General features: G+C 39.6%; 1 long non-coding RNA gene across 17 annotated transcripts in view; it reads right to left on the bottom strand.

The window, feature by feature from the left end:
- Positions 1-19,872, bottom strand: part of LOC121478588 — a 109,437-nt gene that overhangs the window by 10,150 nt on the left and 79,415 nt on the right. For 3 of the 17 annotated variants that reach the window (XR_005984522.1, XR_005984533.1, XR_005984524.1), the window contains one exon: positions 7,996-9,618. The exons of 2 other annotated variants lie outside the window; for them this stretch is intronic. This is a non-coding gene — a long non-coding RNA (uncharacterized LOC121478588). Of the gene's footprint in view, positions 1-3,298; positions 3,358-7,995; positions 9,623-12,645; positions 12,701-14,933; positions 15,027-17,997; positions 18,058-19,872 lie in introns of those variants that run through there. 12 more of the 17 variants (XR_005984528.1, XR_005984536.1, XR_005984523.1 and 9 more) reach the window with 10 other exon arrangements.

Raw genomic sequence — 19,872 nt, 5'->3', positions numbered from 1 at the left:
AGAATATTAGCTTAGATAGAAATTTGTCTTTCATGCTGGAGTACAAATGGAATTCTATGATGAAACACATTACCATTGCTCTTTAATTTTTAAAAGTAGAAATGAGATGAATCTGTTGAGGGGTGCTGTTTAATCCCAGCATTGGCAGCAACAACAGAATTAATCCCCAACAGTCCCCATTATAGATAAGATTGACTTAATCAAGGTAAATATTTTAAAGAAAAGTAGCTTCAAAGGAGTGGCAAAAAATGAAAACACCTATAGCATGGTACTAATGTTATAATGTAGCCACCAAGGGGCATCATTGCCTATGTGAATAATTCAGAAGGGAAATTTCAGGGCTATCTAGAGTGATTATTATTAAATTACATTAATTTCCCCTATAATATTATAAACAGGAAATAAAGTTCATTTTTTCAGTGTTCTTGCCAGCTGAAAGACCCAATTAAAATTAAAAGGGAAAATTGATTTTTCTTTAGGTTCAATTAAATCTTTCATTTGGTTAGTCAGAGCTGAGGGCAGGAAAATGGGCTAGCCTACAATTCTATTGTCTATGGGAAATATTAGAGTGCATTTCCAGCTGCTCCTGGATTCTGGGGCACCATCATGAATGTGATCTCTGGCTGTAATGTGATTCTAGAAATGTTTGTGATGGCAGGTAGAGTCCAGGCCTCAATCTGACCACTACCATCAGACACATTTTCTCAAAACAAAACATATTAAAGTCCTTGTCATTTCATCTGGCCAATTTTTTTTTTGGATAAAAATATTATTGAAAAAGAATTGCTAAAATATTTTAAAAGGGAAATGTGTCAAATATTTAAAAATAAGAAGATTAAATGTGTACCAATTTTCTGGTCCATGAGGATCACACTGGTCACAATGCAGGAGAAATCCTCTGTGCCCCTGTCACCTCATGACTCCCAGCACTGGACTCTCCACCCTTTGCTTCAAATCATCATTCACACCATTGCCAGAGAAGTTCATATTTTGAAAACATGAATCTGATCATATCTTTGACCTATTTAAAATATTCACATCTCTCAATTGCCTTAAGACAGTTGAGAATCTTGAGATTCAAGAAGCCTCATCTTTTCACTCCCAGTGGCTTCTGCCATATGAACACACACTCTGCACACATTGCACACACTTCCCATCCACTCTACCCTTTCTCCCCCTGAAGAACTGTTCATTCATCACTCTAGAATAGGGTTCTCCACCTACAAGCTGGTTGGGCCAGATAATTTTTTTTTTAATTTTTTTTTAATTTATTTATGATAGGCACACAGTGAGAGAGAGAGAGAGGCAGAGACACAGGCAGAGGGAGAAGCAGGCTCCATGCACCGGGAGCCCGACGTGGGATTCGATCCCGGGTCTCCAGGATCGCGCCCTGGGCCAAAGGCAGGCGCCAAACCGCTGCGCCACCCAGGGATCCCGGGCCAGATAATTTTTTTTGTCATAGGGCAGTCATGTGCATTATAAGATACGGCCTCAATCCACTAGCTACCAATTATAACCCTACCAGTTATAACAGAACAATCAAATGTCTCTGGATATTGCCAAATCTCTCTTGGAAGGCAAATCACCTGTAGTTAGAACAACTGAGCTGGCCTAGCTGATACTTCCCTTCAAAAGCTTTCTTCTATCCCTCTACCTGTGTGTCTTCTACCTACAGTTTTATATTATAATTGTGTCTCTACTCATATACCTCCCTACAGGAGCAGCAGTAAGCCACCAAGCAGAACTCATCACACTCAATAGAAGCACAACTAATGCTGATAGAGGGAGGTTGGAAGATTGGATGGACCAATGCATGGATGGTTGCATGGAGAGATAGATAAATGGATAAATGAGATGTCAGAATTTTGAAGTTAAAGAAAATCTCATTTATGCATGAAAATCCCAAGCTTCCAGGTCAGGAAGTTTCTCCCCAGACACAAAGCAGAAATAATTGGTCACACAGGCAGAGAGCAGGAAATGAGGAATGGAGACAAATCCAGGCAATAGTCTCCCTAAAGTGCAGAGTCTAGACCATCTTATTCTCTAAGCCAGGGATTCAAAGGGTTCAAGATTAAGATCTTTCTTGAACTAGGAAAGCAAACAAAGAACTTCTGCAATAGCTACTGTAGTTGAGAAGATCCGTGCTTTAAAATAGTATCACTTGTTTAATTTATATTTTACCTTAGCTAAGACCTTATTTGTTCTTGAAATATCTTTTACTCACCCTAATATAGAGAATAATTTTACATAATATAGAAGAAAGTTTGAATCCTCCATATAATGTACATTTATCATTCTTTAACCAGAGAAACCATCAACTCTACCAATGGTGTCCTCTACACTGCAGCAAAGATCTTGACAAGCAGTGAACCTAGATATTGACTAGCAAGTGGATCCTAGAGTGGCTGTGGGAGAATCTGATCTGGGAGGGTGGCATCTCTTGGCAACTATGGACAATAACCTCATAACTGAAGCTTTGTAGAACCTCCAAGATCCTAGACATCAAAGGAATGCCATTTACTCATCCCAGTCAATAAACTACTTCTAGGATTCCTTGGTATGGATCATTGCATTGTGCAGTAGCTTTCATGTTCCTGAAATCCCAGGCTTCAAGACTAACTTCAACTCCCTTGTAATTCACTTTGTCCTCACAGCCAAAAATTTCCCTTCACAATCAATTTAACTTAGACATCCACATATTTAAGTTTCCAGGGGCTCAGATTTTGGTCTTCTCTTCTACATCCACTCACTGACCATGGAGAAATGTTCCAGACTCTTGGCTTTAAATACTGTTTACTCACTGATGACTCTAAACTTGTAACTCTTCTCCTTTCCTCAGCCCTAGATTCCTGGCTCACAGTTCCTGAGACGTTACTCATTGTCTTCACCTTGATATGGAGAGGACATCTCAAACTAAACATATCCAAAGCCACTATCTAAGATGTCCTCCAGAAATCTGCTTCATCCACAATCTTCCCCACCTCAGCAAATGGCACTTTATTTAAAATCTTGCTGCTCACACTTCCCATATGAATGTACGCACCGATAAATTAAAGAGAACTTGTGTTCAAAAAGAAGATGAGAACTTTCATCCATTTTGAGTTTATCTTTGTGTATGGTGTAAAAGAATAGTCTAGTTTCATTCTTCTGCACATGGCTGTCCAATTTTCCCAGCACCATTTATTGAAGAGATTGTCCTTATTCCAGTGGATAGTCTTTCCTGCTTTGTCAAATATTAGTTGACCATAGAGTTGAATGGATGAAAGATCTAAATGTGAGAAAAGAATCCATCAAAATCCTAGAGAACACAGGCCACACCTTTTTGAACTTGGCACAGCAACCTCTTGCAAGATACATCTATGAAGGCAAGGGAAACAAAAGAAAAATGAACTATTGGGACTTCAAGACAAAAAAGCTTCTGCACAGCAAAAGAAACAGTCAACAAAACTAAAAGACAACCTGCAGAATGGGAGAAGTTATTTGCAAATGGCATATCAGATAAAGGCTAGTATCCAAGATCTATAAAGAACTTATTCAACTCAACAGCAAAGAAACAAACAATCCAATCGTGAAATGGGCAAAAGACATGAACATAAATTTCATCAAAGAAGGCATACAAATGGCCAACAAGCTCATGAGAAAATGCTGCGCATCACTTGCCATCAGGGAAATACAAATCAAAACCACAATGAGATACCATCTCACACCAGTGATAATGGTGAAAATGAACAAGACAAGAAACAACAAATGTTGGAGAGGACGTGGAGAAAGGAAACCCTCTTGCACTGTTGGTGGGAATGTGAACTGGTGCAGCCACTCTGGAAAACTGTGTGGAGGTTCCTCAAAGAGCGAAAAATAGAGCTACCCTATGACCCAGCAATTGCACTGCTGGGGATTTATCCCAAAGATACAGATGCAGAGAAAGACTGAGATACCTGCTCCCCAATGTTTATAGCAGCAATGCCCACAATAGCCAAACTGCAGAAGGAGCCTCGGTGTCCATCAAAAGATGAATGGATAAAGAAGACATGGTCTATGTATACAATTGAATATTACTCAGCCATGAGATACGACATATACCCACCATTTGCTTTAACATGGCTAGAACTAGAGGGTATTATGCTGAGTCAAGTAAGTCAATTGGAGAAGGACAAGCATTATATGGTTTCATTCATTTGGGGAATATAAAAAATAGTGAAAGGGATTATAGGGGAAAGGAGAGAAAATGAGTGGGAAATATCAGAGGGTAACAGAACATGAGAGACTCCTAACTCTGGTAAACGAAAAACGGTAGTGGAAGGGGAGGTGGGTGAGGTGGTTGGCGTGACTGGGTGACGGGCACTGAGGGAGGCACTTGATGGGATGAGTAGTGGGTGTTATACTACATGTTGGCAAATCGAACTCCAATAAAAAATATACACAAAAAAAAAAGAAGAAGAGAAGCAGCAGTGGCTATAACTGGATTATTTTGTGAACTCACAATTTCCACTTAAAGAAGTAATAAAAACAGGACAGCCCTGGTGGCTCAGTGGTTTAGTGCCATCTTCAGCCCAGGGTGTGATTCTGGAGACCCGGGATCCTGGAGACCCCGCATGGGGCCTGCTTCTCCCTCTGCCTGTGCCTCTCTCTCTGTCTCTGTCTCTCATGAATGAATAAATAAAATATTTTTTAAAAACATAAATAAATAAAAACTCGCCCCTTGCTTTAAAGAGTGTCTACAGTTTAACTCCAGCCAGAGCCAATGAGGGAATCTGAATTCTTAGAATACAGTGATAGCTTTGGAGCACTCCTTGTGTTCCAGACCTTGTTCTAAGTGCTTTACATGCATTAAATTGTTTAATTCATACAGACACATGTATTGTTATTACATTCCCTTTACAGATGAGGAAACTGAGGCACAGAAAAGTTATAACTTTCGCATCAGCAGTACATGGCAGAAAGGCAATCTGGCTTCAGAGCCCATGCTCTGCTCATTCTCCTTTGTCCTCTGTCAGTGCATCTTTGCAGACATGCCAACCCTTGTATGTAGTAGGAAGACTTCTGAGTAGGATTTGGCCTGGATTGTACACAGCCTTCACTAGATTTCAGTGCAATTGGGTAGCCCACTAGGGCCATGGCTTGCTTGCTTGCTCACTTGCTTGCTTGCTTTTTAAATATTTTATTTATTTATTCATGAGAGACACACAAAGAGATCCATAGACATTGGCAGAGGAAGAAGCAGAGGGAGAAACAGTCTCCCTGCCCAGAGCCTGATGCAGGACTTGATTCTGGAACCCCCAGATCATGACTTGAGCCAAAGGCAGATGCTCAACTGCCAAGCCACCCAGGCATCCCAGGGCATGACTCTGATATTACCTGATATAGTCCTCAGTCCAGTAAGTTTAGAAGACACAGGATTAAGCAAAGGGAGTCAGGGTTCTTGATTCAGGACTTTTAGGACCTTTAAAATGCTAACATGCACACTGCAGGCAAGGGACAGGAATAGAGTTGGTATGTCTTCCATGAATCAGCTGTGAGACACTTCATTAAAAGGACCTGTTTTCCAGCCCAACCCAGACTCTTCGGAGACAGAGGCTGTGTCTTTTCATCTTCTTCATCTCAGGATGCCAAATATTAAAAACCATGGTTCTAAGCAAAGCCAAGTCTGGGGCTTCCAGACCCATTAGTTCAAACTGTTTTAATGTCCCTCTTTATCCCTCTTTGAAATTAGAGAGTGTTTTCTCACCCTGTCACTGACCATCTTCACTCAACTTTGAGTTCAATTTCTAGAACAGACCAGAAAGATTGTCACCAATTCAGTCAAGGATTGAAGGGAGAGGATGGCCTTTGTGATATAGCCACAGGTGTGTGTGTGTATGTGTGTGTGTGATTTTTTTAATGGATTATCCTCATGCTCCATTTTGCTTGATTTATTTTAACTTGATTCATTCATTTCATGCATGATATTTTTCATCAACAATAAATGGAGTATATGTAATCACCTACAAATAACAGAATAGAAGCATCACTTGTGAGTGCCTTAAAACAAACCTTTCCATCCATCTCTAGTGTACTAGAAAGCAAACTCAGGGTGGGAGATGGCTTTTGTTCCACTTTCTTTTTTTTTTTTTTTTTGTTCCACTTTCTTATTCTACCTCACAAGTAAATTAAACCTCAGAGACAATTTTACACATACTCAATAGAATTATTCTATGGCTGTAGGGAATCAACACATTACCCTTCCTGTTGTGGAAAAGATCTTCCCTTGCCAACCACAATTGTTTGAAATTCCTGTAACAGTCATCTTTATCTTGTAATCATCCATACATTTAAAAATTCATATATCCCTGGGATAGGCATCACTTTAAAGTAATGTGCTAAAAATAAATAAATGAGGGCAGCCCCCGTGGCGCAGCGGTTTAGCGCCACCTGCAGCCCAGGGCATGATCCTGGAGACCATGGATCGAGTCCCACGTCAGGCTCCCTGCATGGAGCCTGCTTCTCCCTCTGCCTGTGTCTCTGCCTCTTTCTCTCTCTCTCTCTCTCTCTCTGTGTGTGTGTGTGTGTGTGTGTGTGTGTGTGTCTCTATAAATAGATAGATGATAGATAGATAACTCTTTTTATAAGGAAGGAAGGAATGAAGGAGAGGAGGAAAGATAAAGAAGAGAACATGCAGGCAAGGCATGTCCTTCCAACCAAGCCCTCTTCACCTTAAAGGACATTTGACCACTGCAGCCTCATTTTCACAAAAGAGAGGAATAGGTGTTTTGTCAGAAAGTCCTATGGCACTTCTTTTGTACCAGGTGGGATGAAATGCTGTGAGCTTAATTTTATGTGTTAACTTGACTGGGCTACAGAATGCCGATATTTGGTCAAACATTATTCTGGGTATTTTCTGTGAGGGCATTTTTGTATGAGATTAATATTTAAATTGTTAGGCTTGGTAACAGTTTTTGGCCCTCCCCAAAGTGAGTGGGCCTCACCCAATTAGTTGAAGCCCTAACTAAAACAAAAAGGTTAAGCGTCCCATGAATAAGGAGAAAATCTACTTGCCTGACTGCCTTATGGCTGGGATATAGGTTTTTTCAGACTCAAACTGAAAACATCAGTTTTTCTTGGGTCTTGAGTCTGTCAGCTTTTAGACTCGAACTTACACCATCAGCTCTCTGGGTCTCTAGCTTGCTGACTGCAGATCTAGATACTTGTTGGTCTCCATAACCATGTGAGCCAACTCCATGAGAGAGGTGGCGGGAGGGGGAGGGAGAGGGAGCTTAGAAAAGGTACACATAAATTTATGCATCTATGTCTAAATCCAATTGGTTCCAGTTTTCTGGAAAACCTTGGCTAATATAGAACATTTTTGTTAATAAACTCTCATAACTCACCAGACATCAGAAAAACATGACTCACAGGAATAATTTGAAGGGCAGTTAACATGAGCCCTTGAGGTATTAAAGGGCAAAGCTTGAGCAACTATTTACAGACAACTGGAAACAACATAAATGTCCATGTCCAAATCAAGCCATGTCTCTCTAATGCTATCTCTTAACAAGCTGGTCATTTGAGGTAGAGATATCTCAAAGCTGCTATTTCTTACAAAGGCAGGGAATTCTCAGGGCAGGGAATTTATATCTTATTGTTTTAACTGTACCAAGGATCCAAGGACCTGGGGATATAATTCAAGATGTCTATACAGTTCTTTATAGACTTCCAATCCCACCAGGAATCTAGTAAGAAATTATTATTTTGCTCCCAAGCAAAAATAAAATGGAACCAGAAAACCTTGTTGTGCCATAAAAATAATGAAGTTCTCAAAAATCATGAGGGCGTGTCTAGGGATACAAGAGCCAGACAATTTGAGCATGAAAATGAATTATTATACTGAGAAATTATAATTGAATAAGTTAAAAATTATTAAATAATTATTATTACAAAATAGTTTTATTATAAACTAATAAAATAGTTTTGTATCTAGACATAGATATATAAATAGATGTGTGTCATTTAAAATAGATAAACAAATGACAAAAAGAGCCTTGTCTTATAAGAAAATGAACAAAAAATATGGAAATGATAACAAAGCTACATCATCAGTGAACACTAAATTTTACTGGGTTAAAACTTGATGATAGGCTATTTACATAATCTAAAGTTAACTCTTGCTGATTATTTACTAATTACAAAAATGACAATGGCACCATATCATTGGAGAAACATGGCAGTCACCATCATAACCCAGTAGTCAAGGGTTAACATCATCAAAGTGGAGACAGAACATTATTACACATCTCCTGATAGATTGCACTGATGGCACATAACCTCTGTCATTCCTGCCAAAAGTGCATGATTTGATTCTAATCATGAGACAAACATATAAAAAACATGTTGAGGATATTCTACAAAATGACTGATTTTATTTTAACAAATATTGAGATCAATAAGTCCAAAGGAAGGCTGTGAAACTATTGAGGTTAAGAGAGACTAAGAAGATACATCAATTAAAGGGGATGTGTAGAAAAAAGGGAATGACTACAATGAAATTTGTAGGACAATTGATAAAATTTGAACATGAATTGTAAATAACTAAATTAGATAATGGTGTTATATCAATATTAAATTATTGTTTTTACAACTGTGCTATCATGTAATAAATTTTTTCTTTAATAATACTACCGATTTATTCAATGATGAAGGGGCACAATGTCTCAAATTCCCTCTCAGTGGATAGATAGATAAACAAAAGTGACAAATTGAAATATTAGGTAAATCTGGATTAAAATATACTGGAGCTTCTTATACTGCTCTTGCAAAACCTTTATAAGTTTAAACTTATACCAAAAAAACCTCACTAAAAATATATTAGGATATATCTCTTACCTCCCAGAGATGTCAGGAGTAAATTCTATAAGAGGATAAATCTGAAAGCATGAAAACGATCTATTTGCTTGTTATCCATTAAGAATATGGTGGTAACTCACTAATATTCCTGCCTCATGGAGAGTAGAAATGTGGCCAACAGACACTCTCTGAGGTCCAAGACCACTTGTATCTTCAGGTGCCCCAGTGCATCTCCTACACAGGTACTCTTAGCAGCTTCAACATCTATCAGCTTGGCTCAGCACTGGGGTCTCAATCTCTGCTCCCTGAAGAGGGCTTCCTAGTGACCCTTCCCTAATGGTTGCATAGATAAGTGGCTGCAATGTGGGCTCCTACTTTTATAGGTAGTATTGAGGGAATCACCATCATCTCATGTAGCACTCAGCCTTTTCCACAGATGGACTTCCTCAGCACCCTAGACTATAGATCAGGGCCCTTATTACAACTTCTAGAGTCAGTCTTAGGGCAACACAAAATGTGCTAGTTATGCAATGCTGGGTAATAAATTATCCTAAAACATGGAGATTTAAACATTTTCTATCTCAAAGGTCTTTGGGTCAGGAATCCAAGAGCACCTTAGCTGGCGGGTTCTGGTTCAGGGTCTCTCACCAGGCTGTAATCATGTGCCACTCAGGGGTGCAGTTGTCTGGGGCTGGACTGGGCCTGGAGGATCTTCTAGTGTTCTCAGGTAACTGTGGGCAAGCGGCCTCTGTCCCTCACCATGTGGTCTCTCCATGGCACAGCTCCCAGCTAAGTGGCTAGCTTCCTCCAGAGAGAATGATGAGAGAGAGAGGGAAAGGGAGAGAGAGAGGGAGAGGGAGAGGGACAGGGACAGGGACAGGGAGAGAGAGAGAGAGATCAACATGGAATCTTCAGTGTCTCTCACCACCTAATCTCAAAAGTACATACCATCAATTCTGCCCTCTCATCCCAGGGACACTGTAGGAGGAAATTGCTCTTGGAATATAAATACTAAGAAGCATACATTACTGGGGGGCCATGATCTATATACCACAGCTTGACCTCTGTGATGTGTCAGTGTTTCATGTCACTCAGACATACAAAATAACTCACCCACTTCCAAGACCTCCATAAGACTGACCCAGGCAATTAGCTCAAATCTACCATCTTGTTCTTTAAACTGTACCCAGGTGCTGGTGTGACTCATCCAGTGTAGTTTCTCTCAACTTGTGAACTGAAGAGGTGAGTTATCTGCTCATATACATCTATAACATACCATGGAGAAGGCATACGTAATTACCACCAGCACTTCCAGAAGGAAGGAAGGAAGGAAGGAAGGAAGGAAGGAAGGAAGGAAGGAAGGAAGGAAGGAAGGGTGGGAGGGAGGGAGGGAGGAAATGAGAGGAACACAGGAACCACTGGGAATAACGGTTCTGAAATCCAGCTGGTAAAATACTGGGAGCTCACTGCTTAGTGCTCATTCTTACTCCTGCCCAGGTGTTATTCTCCATGGCTACAGGATCTGTCTTGCGGGTCCTGGGTCCAACCTCTGAGACCTTCTTCCTTTTCCCAGCTAATTAGCCTGCATTTGCAACCGGTTTTCTCAGCTGACTTCCTGCTGGTGGAATTTGTGGGGACAAACAGACAACTGTATATGGTACTGTTTCCATCCCCTTCAGTCTATGCAGATAAAATCACCTGATAAAATTCTTTTAAATTTTATGACCCTTATTTGGATCCATTTTGTTAGATAAAAGTCACATCTGAAATCTGTTTGAAATAAGCTATTCTCCACTTTGGGCTTCTGCTGAAAGACAATATCCTAAACATCTTAGAAATGCTTTTGATTGATTGAGAGGGTCTGTGAGAGACTCACACCACTAATACCTAGAGGACTGAATGAGTAGCACCCTGAAGAACCACCTTTAGTCTCCCCAAAATTCTAATTCTAAAAGAATTTTACAGTCACTTCCTTGGCCTCATCTTACATCATGCTTTCACTGATAGTGTCCTGGATTCATCTTTGCTTGGAAGATATGTCTTCACTTTTTAGCATCATTTGCCATTCAGACGTCTGCAAATCTTCACAACCAGTAATGCCCTTTTTGTGCTTTCCTTAGCTTATGTCTTTCCTCTTGTGTGTTATTATAAGTAGAAAGAAAACAGATGACATATTCAACAACGGCTGGAAATGTCTTCAGCAAAATCATCAGTTCACTAGAAACATTTTCAACATCCACATCAATGCAGGCTTCAGTGTTTCTCAACTTTCTTCCCCTGCAGGACAAGGAATTCCCTCCCTCCAGTTTCCAATAAGATTTTCCTTTTTTTTTTTTTTTGTTTTTTACTTTCACTGCCAGTCTCCTCAAAGTCTAAAACCCTAGTACCAGTAAGACAGGTTAGCCTTACACTAATGATCTCTGCAAATTCTGAGAGTGTCCAATTATCTCCCAGTTACAGAATCATCCCTACATTTTAGTTTGTCTGTTATGGTGAGTTCCCATTTCCAATTAGCCAAAAACCTGTATTAGCTTTATTGCTGTATAAAAAAAAAACTAGCCCTAGACATATTAGCGTAAAACAAAAAAATTGTTTCAGAATGTCAGGAATCCAAATGGTTTGGGTGGGTGGTTCCAACAAAGGCTTTCTCATAAGGCTGCAATCAAGGATCCAAGGATATTTTAGTAGCACAGAAATGGCATTTCACAATCATATATGGTTTGTCAGTATTACATATCACATATTTGGAATATACTCATGTTTTGTGTTAATTAAAAGAGTTTACTTTTAATAAATCAAGGCATGAATACTTTTGGATATGTTTTATATATTTTTTGATTGGAGATCGATTTGCCAACACATAGTATAATGCCCAGTGCTCATCCCATCAAGTGCCCCCTCATGCCCGTCACCCAGTCACTCCAACCCCCCGCCCACCTCCCCTTCCACTACTCTCTTGTTCTGTCACCCTCTCTGATTTTTCCCACTCACTTTCTCTCCTCTCCCCTATAATCCCTTTCACTATTTTTATATTCCCTGTATAACTGAAGTCATATAATGTTTGTCCTTCTCTGATTGACTTACTTCACTCAGCATAATACCCTCCAGTTCCATCCACGTCGAAGCAAATGGTGGGTATTTGTGGTTTCTAATGGATGAGTAATATTTCATTGTATATATAGACCACATCTTCTTTATCCATTCATCTTTTGATGGACACTGAGGCTCCTTCCACAGTTTGGCTATTGTGGACATTGCTGCTAGAAACATCGGGGTGCAGGTGTCCTGGCGTTTCACTGCATCTGTATCTTTGAGGTAAATCCCCAGCAGGGCAATTGCTGGGTCATAGGGTAGCTCTATTTTTCACTCTTTGAGGAACCTCCACACAGTTTTCCAGAGTGGCTGCACCAGGTCACATTCCCAACAACAGTGCAAGAGGGTTCCCCTTTCTCCACATCCTCTCCAACATTTGTTGTTTCCTGCCTTGTTAATTTTCCCCATCCTCACTGGTGTGAGGTGGTATCTCATGGTGGTTTTGATTTGTATTTCCCTGATGGCAAGTGATGCACAGCATTTTCTCATGTGCTTGTTGGCCATGTGTATGTCTTCTTTCATGAAATTTCTGTGCATGTCTTTTGCCCATTTCATGATTGGATTATTTGTTTCTTTGCTGTTGAGTTGAATAAGTTCTTTATAGATCTTGGATACTAGCCCTTTATCTGATACGTCATTTGCAAATAACTTCTCCCATTCTGTAGGTTGTCTTTTAGTTTTGTTGACTGTTTCTTTTGCTGTGCATATGCTTTTTATCTTTATTAAGTCCTAATAGTTCATTTTTGCTCTTGTTTCTCTTGCCTTCATAGATGTATCTTGCAAGGAGTTGCTGTGGCCAAGTTCAAAAAGGGTGTTAACAACAAAAATAAATAAAAGGCATTCAAATTGGCAAAGAAAAAGTCAAACTCTCCCTCTTCACAGATGACATGGTACTATACATAGAAAACCCAAAAGTTTCCACCACAAGATTGCTAGAATTCATACAGCAATTCAGCCATGTGGTAGGATACACAATCTATGCCCAGAAATCAGTGGCATTTCTATACACTAACAATGAGACTGAAGAAACAGAAATTAAGGAGTTAGTCCCATTTACAGTTGCACCCAAAAGCATAAGATACCAAGGAATAAACCTAACCAAAGAGGTAAAGGATCTATACCCTAAAAACTACAGAACACTTGTGAAAGAAATTGAGGAAGACACAAAGAGATGGAAAAATATTCCATGCTCATGGATTAAAATAATTAATATTGTGAAAAAGTCTATGCTATCTAGTGCAGTGTACACATTCAACGCAATCCCTATCAAAATACCATGGACTTTCTTCAGAGAGATGAAACAAATCATCTTAAGATTTATGTGGAATCAGAAAAGACCCTTGAAAAAGAAAACCATAACTGGGGGCATCACACTGCTGAATTCTAAGCTGTACTACAAAGCTGTGATCATCAAGACAGTGTGGTCCTGCCACAAAAACAGACACATAGATCAGTGGAACAGAATAGGAACCTAGAAATGGGCCCTCAACTCTATGGACAACTAATTTTCGACAAAGCAGGAAAGACTATCCACTGGAAAAAGGACAGTCTCTTCAATAAATGGTGCTGGGAAAATTGGACAGCCAGGTGCTTGCTCAAGGGCTGGTATTATTTTTTCCTATTTCAGTTCTACTTGCAAAGCCAAATACATTATCCATTGTATGAAACTGGACCATTCTCTTACACCATACACAAAGATAAACTCAAAATGGATGAAAGATCTAAATGTGAGGCAGGAATCCAATAGAATCCTAAAGGAGAATATTTTGGATATTTAGGTAAAGGTGTTGTAGGGTGGGGAACAAAGGATGCTTCTCAGAACACACTGGATAAATGCCTCTTTTCTTCCAATGGAAAACAACTTGAGTTGCATAAGGGAAAACATAAAAATATATTAAGTAAATATATTTTCTACCAGCAAGTCCATGTTGAATAGCTGACATCAAGTCTCTTAAATAAAATCTCTGGGCATGTGAAAATAGAACAGAGGCATTACTTCTTACTAAGGCATGATATTTCCATTTACTTCATCAGTTTCATTAATCATTCCGTTTTTTTTTTCTTTATTCATGCCACTGTGAATTGGAGTCCATGTATTGAGATGCCATATGATTAAGATAACTTCAACAAACAAGATGAACATTGAAGGGAAATGTGCCTCAGAAAAAAGGAAATTTAAACCTGATTGTCAAAAATGCTCCATGATGAGATGTCGCCTACAAATTAAATTTTGCAGGCAGTGATGAGATGAAGCTCCCATGGGCTTGGAGAATTTATCTTGGCCTTTGATAGAGCTGGCAAGATCCTGTTCACCTTTCAGGATGTGAACTAAGAATTTTCAACACAGTTTATTCTGACTCAATCTTTCCTCTTAATGACATTTAAGTCCTCCTTCATTGCTAATCACTAATCTAAAACCAACTGGGAGTTTCTCCTTCTTGAGAACAAAGGAAAACAAAGGCTAAACAAAGGAAATGGAACAGGTGCTTACCCTTGTGATGAGAAACACCACCATACCTCTGCAGGCAGTTCCCACAAGAGTGGAGAATTATGGCCACATTATTCCACATATCAGTAAGGATAATTATCATTATCTAACACAAGCGTGGAAGGGCAACATGATTATGATTCCCATTGGTTAAATTGGATAAACTGCAGTTGAACAAGATAAACAGTTTTGACTGATATCATAGGCTAATCTCTCTGTCAAATTCCTACTCTTTGGGTGGCCCAGGTGGCTCAGCGGTTTAGCGCCACCTTCAGCCCAAGGCCTGATCCTGGGGAACCGGGATTGGGTCCCACCTCGGACTCCCTGCATGGAGCTTGCTTCTCCCTCTGCCTGTGTCTCTGTCTCTCTGTCTCTCTGTCTCTCTCTCTCTCTCTGATAAATAAATAAAATCTTAAAAAAAAGTCATTGCCAAGTCTTGATGTTCCCCAATCCTCATGAACCCCAAAGATGTGTGAGATAATGTATTTGGCATTGCAAGTAGAACTGAAATAGGAAAAAATAATACCAGCCCTTGAGCAAGCTCAGCTGATGGGCCCAGTGAGATGATCAGTGTTCTGCATCCATCATCTTGTCTTGTCCTCTTGGTGAGATGGGTGACATCATTGCCCTGTTTATAGACACAGAATCCAAGTCCTAGAATTACAGCTATCCAGGGTCACATTAGTTGAGCATCAGCCTTCAAAGTTGATGGTTTCACCCCTACTCATCCCACCTCAAGAACCATCTGACCCACAAGTAGTGAGAGAAAATTCTAATCACTGACAATGTTAATACAGTTGTTTGCAATAATATTACCACCAGACAGAGAACAGAGAGAATCCCAACTTAATAATACAGATTTTTAAAAAAAGGAGACAAGGCAAAGTTCAAGATTTCTCAGTTCAATCTTCTGAGAAGTTCAATCTTCTCAGATTGCACAGACGCCATTGCTGTTTCTCTTATTACTGAGTCTGACTTCCCAATATCTAATTGGCTCCTTGGTACTTATAATTAATAATGGTCTCCATAAACTTGGTGCTAAAATATTACCTTTTAGGACTAGGATTAAGCACTCCAGGCTATGAAAGAAGAGATATGTAAGCAACTGTCCCAGTTTTGTGTAGGGTTGGAATGCTGCTTGACAAAAACTGGCCATGTGCTGGAGTTTCTTAGCCCTCACAGGGTTACACAGAAGTAGTCATAACCAGATAGCAAAATCAATTCAAGAAAATGAGACAACAGGCACAGAGGCCTCCGATGGCCAGTTGGGGAGGTTGCCCTGCAATATTCCGTGGCTGAGGCACAGGGCTGTGATCTAGGAGAGGAGTAGAGGGAGAGGAGGTCAGAGGGTGAGCAGCTTTCATCAGGCCTGTCAGGCTGCAGTAACTAGGCAGCCTCCTAGAGTCATCAAGTTTTCCAAGTAATGTAAGGAAGAACCATCAGGACAACATTTTGAAAATATTATGCCTCTTTTTAGAATTCCTTGAGCAAAAATATTGTCACAAGTCAGTTTTAAAAATTTGAAACTCCAGAGGTTAGAAATGCCTTCAGTTCAGTGTAGACAAGTCCCTGGAAAAGGAGGCATGAATTTTTTGCAGGACAGGAGCACAAGCAGGTGTGATCCTTCCTTGGATGGGTGGACATTGGAGGTGATGGCCAAAGGCTGGCCATGTGCTGTGGGGACTGAGGTTTGGAGACTTTAGGAGCCAATGTTTACCTAAAAATGCCACATTACTACCCATATCAAGCTAAGTACAAAGGTTATATTAATTCGAAGACAAAATAAATCATGGCATATTACAAATTCTAATGCTCATAAGTACCACAAACATCACCACATCCTGAAAAGTAACATATGTTGTAGCAAAATCACCTCACCAGAAACTAGCCTGGAATCAACAAAGTCACAATTATTGACATGTTGCAATAGGGAATGAAGTCACCCCAGAGGAACCTGGGGCATCTCCAAACACAGGAGAAGAGAGTTACCACCCAGCCTTCCTCATTGCATGGATCAAAGGAGATTAGGTAAGTGAAAATGTCTCCAAAGCCCATCGCAGAGGCAAGCTTTGGTTATCATTTTACAGAGGATATAAGAGAGGAAAATACCCAGGATGAGTGAAAGATTTTTTAAAATAGTTTCCCAGATGAGGCATTTTCCCTTGAGCAAGTCTCAGGTGTAAGAATATTTGAATCATCACACCTATCATCCCTAGAAAGGAAATGTGGAATGGCCTAGATAAGTCACCCTATCTTCAAAGGGTTTCCAGACCAAATACGCATTGTACTTAAAAGAGCTGTGGGCCATGGTTTGGGTCCTAACTCTACCATGCTGTCAGTTAGGGTTCCCTGGACACAAACTTGGAGGTGGAGATCCATGTGCAGGAGGCTGATAACAGATTATGCTCCGGGTGCAGGGACAAGGGATGCAGCTCCACAGAAGCCACAGCTAGTCCCATGGAAAGTTGGGATTTTAAGGAACCTGACCCTCAGACTTGTCACATGTGCAGGCAAAGGAGTCAGCTTTGCTACCTCATATAGAGCATTCGCTGGAGATAGATAATGCCAGGGCAGGGACATGATCTTGGCAAAGCAGCTTTCTTCAGCTCAAATCAATGCCCACAGAAGGATTTAGCTATAATCAGTGGTCATACTCCCAGAAGCTGAGAGAATGGAGACTGACTGATGAGGGGGAGACAGGACCTACTAGAGGACCTACTAGACAGAGTAAGGGATAACATCTCTCTGAGATTCAGCTAACTCATCTGTATAATGGGGATAGTTAAAACTATGACTGCATATTGTCTCTTAAATGAAAGAATGTTTTTGAAAGTGGAATTGAATACAAAAAGATATTATACAATTGTTGTTAATTAAAAATTCTCATGACAAAGGAAATAAAATTGGTACCAAATTGGTATCACATGGCATTTAACATGCCCCTATATGAGGCACAGAGTTACTTAATGAATGCTTATTAACTGACTGTTTGCCTTGTATGGTTCTAAGTCCTGTAAATAGACACATAAGGCATGGCCTCCAGCAAATGCAAACATACATATTATGTTAGCTACAAATGTGGGAAAGGAAAAGATAGATGATCCTTATCTTAGGAAATTTTCTCATATATCTTCAAAGCTTAGAGGAATCAACTTAAAAACTATGAGAATCAATATAGGTGTTGTGTAACAAGGCTGAATTAATATAAAAAATCCAGACCTCAATACCTTTCCTAGAAACCAGCAAAAACCAATTAGAATTTATAAAAGAAAAAAATCTACTTTTAGTGTCAACAAAATGCCTAGCATTATCCTTAAAAAGAAATCTGCACTGTACAGAAATCTGCATTGCATAGAAATAATTCGTATTATTGTTCATATTATTGTTCACAATAAGCTAAAAGGTGAGAGCAACTCAGAGGTCCACCAGCAGATGAGCATATATGTATATACATATTTGTACACTGGAATAGTATTTAACTTTAAAAAGGAATAAAAAGGAATGAAGTTCTGAGACATGCTACAGCATGCCTGAACCATGAGGACATTATGCTAAAACAAGTCAAAGAAAAAATGATGAATACAGTATGTTCCACTTACATGAGGTTTCTAGAGAGTCCAATTCACGGAGACAAAAAGTAGAATGGTGCATGCCAGGGGCTGGAGAAGGTGAGTTAACAAAAAATGGGGAGTTAGTGTTTAGTTGATATACAGTTTCAGAGTGGGAAAATAAAACAGTACTAGAGCAGCAGAGTAGTGATGGTTGCACAACATTGTGAATGTAATTAATGACATTGAATGTATACTTAAAAATGGTTAAAATGGCAAATTTTGTAATGTATATTTTACCATAATAAATTTTAAAAGAAACAGATGAGTTCTTTATGAAGACTAAGAAAAATTTACTGAGAAGATAACATGATCTGTATAACTACAACTTCACAATATTTTTTATGAGAAGGATAAATATGATAAAGATGTTAATTTGTTTCCAATTGTTCTGTTCAAGTACATTCAACCATTTTTAAGATGCTAAGTCATTTGGAAGAATAAACAAATAGCTAAGAACATTTAGAAAATACCTGTTATACCTAATATCAAAATGTATTATAAAATTAAACCAATAGTAATGATGCAAAATAAACATTAGACACAATCTGTTTTTTGTCTAATGTCTTGGCCATCAGTTTATAGCCTCTTCCAATAAATCCTACCTACTGTGTGCCAGGCATGGCTCTTGGGAAGCTGAAGACAGAGAGTAACAATTATAAGGACATGAGCTCCCCCTGTGGCAGGGGCCAAAGAGGGGATGCTTACCCCAGCCTAGGTGATCCTACCTGTGCTACAGTCCCAAGCTAGCAGATATGATGACAAAGAGACCCAAGGCAGATGTTCCAGACCCATCACAATAAAGCAGGCTAGGGGGAGCACAGTATCCAGGGACCTACAGGGATTCCATTTTGGGGACTGTCATTCTGGAGGAGGGGCAGTGCATGGTGACAGCAGGGCTGTGAACCACAGCAATGAGGTCATAGATTGTAACCCAGAACGACCTTTTTTTGTGCTTTTATTTTTAAATTCAATTTAGCTAACATATAGTGTATTATTAGTTCCAGGGGTAGAATTTAGTGATTCATCAGTTGTCTATAACACCCAGTGCTCATTCCATCAAGTGCCCATCACCCAGTTACCCCATCCCCCATCTACCCTCCCTCCAGCCACCCTTAATTTGTTTCATATAGTTAAGAGTCTCTTATGGTTTTCCTTGTTCTCTGTTTTTATATTAAAACAACTTTTAAGCAGATAAATAAACTATTTAGAGATGTAGCTAAGAGCACTGTGAGCATTGGTGGAATGGAAAGAAGGGCAAGTGATTAGATTCCAGATCATGACCCCATTTAGGAGTTGAGGGCATTTGTTGGAATCATGCAGCCAGCTATAAAGTTGTACCCTCCCATGATCCCAATCTCCATGGCATTTTCTGCCTGAGTGAACTGAGCAAGTAGTCCAGCTACAACGACAGGGAGCATGTAGATGGAGTGATGTAATGACATGACTTTCATGCCACACCAATTGTTTTGAATATCAGCACACAGCCCTCACTTCGTAAATTCTTTCACTGGAAGGGCAACATTATGCAGTCATTCAGAGAGGGGGAATCTATATCTTAAATGTGAGAAATATTATGTATAAATCCCACTCCCTGCTTTGGAGAATTAAAAACTCCCCCCACCAAGACTAAAAGCTCTCAGTTATCCTCTACAGGAATGAAACATAATTGATTTTGTTTAACTCTTTACAAAAACATCTCTTAAAAGCCCATGATCATAAGATGTTCTATTCACATAAAACTTACTGACAAGTGTGCACTAAGTGTAATAAAACAATAAAGAAAAATTCCTTGGATCATATTCAGGTGGCAGGGACAGCTCATAAAAGCAGGCAACAATTAGAGTCACTTAGAGTATGATATGA

The sequence above is a fragment of the Vulpes lagopus genome, chromosome 19 (genome assembly GCF_018345385.1).
Source record: "Vulpes lagopus strain Blue_001 chromosome 19, ASM1834538v1, whole genome shotgun sequence".
NCBI lineage: Eukaryota > Metazoa > Chordata > Mammalia > Carnivora > Canidae > Vulpes > Vulpes lagopus.
Note: the sequence above shows the minus strand (reverse complement) of the source record. Positions and strands in the feature narration are given on the sequence as shown.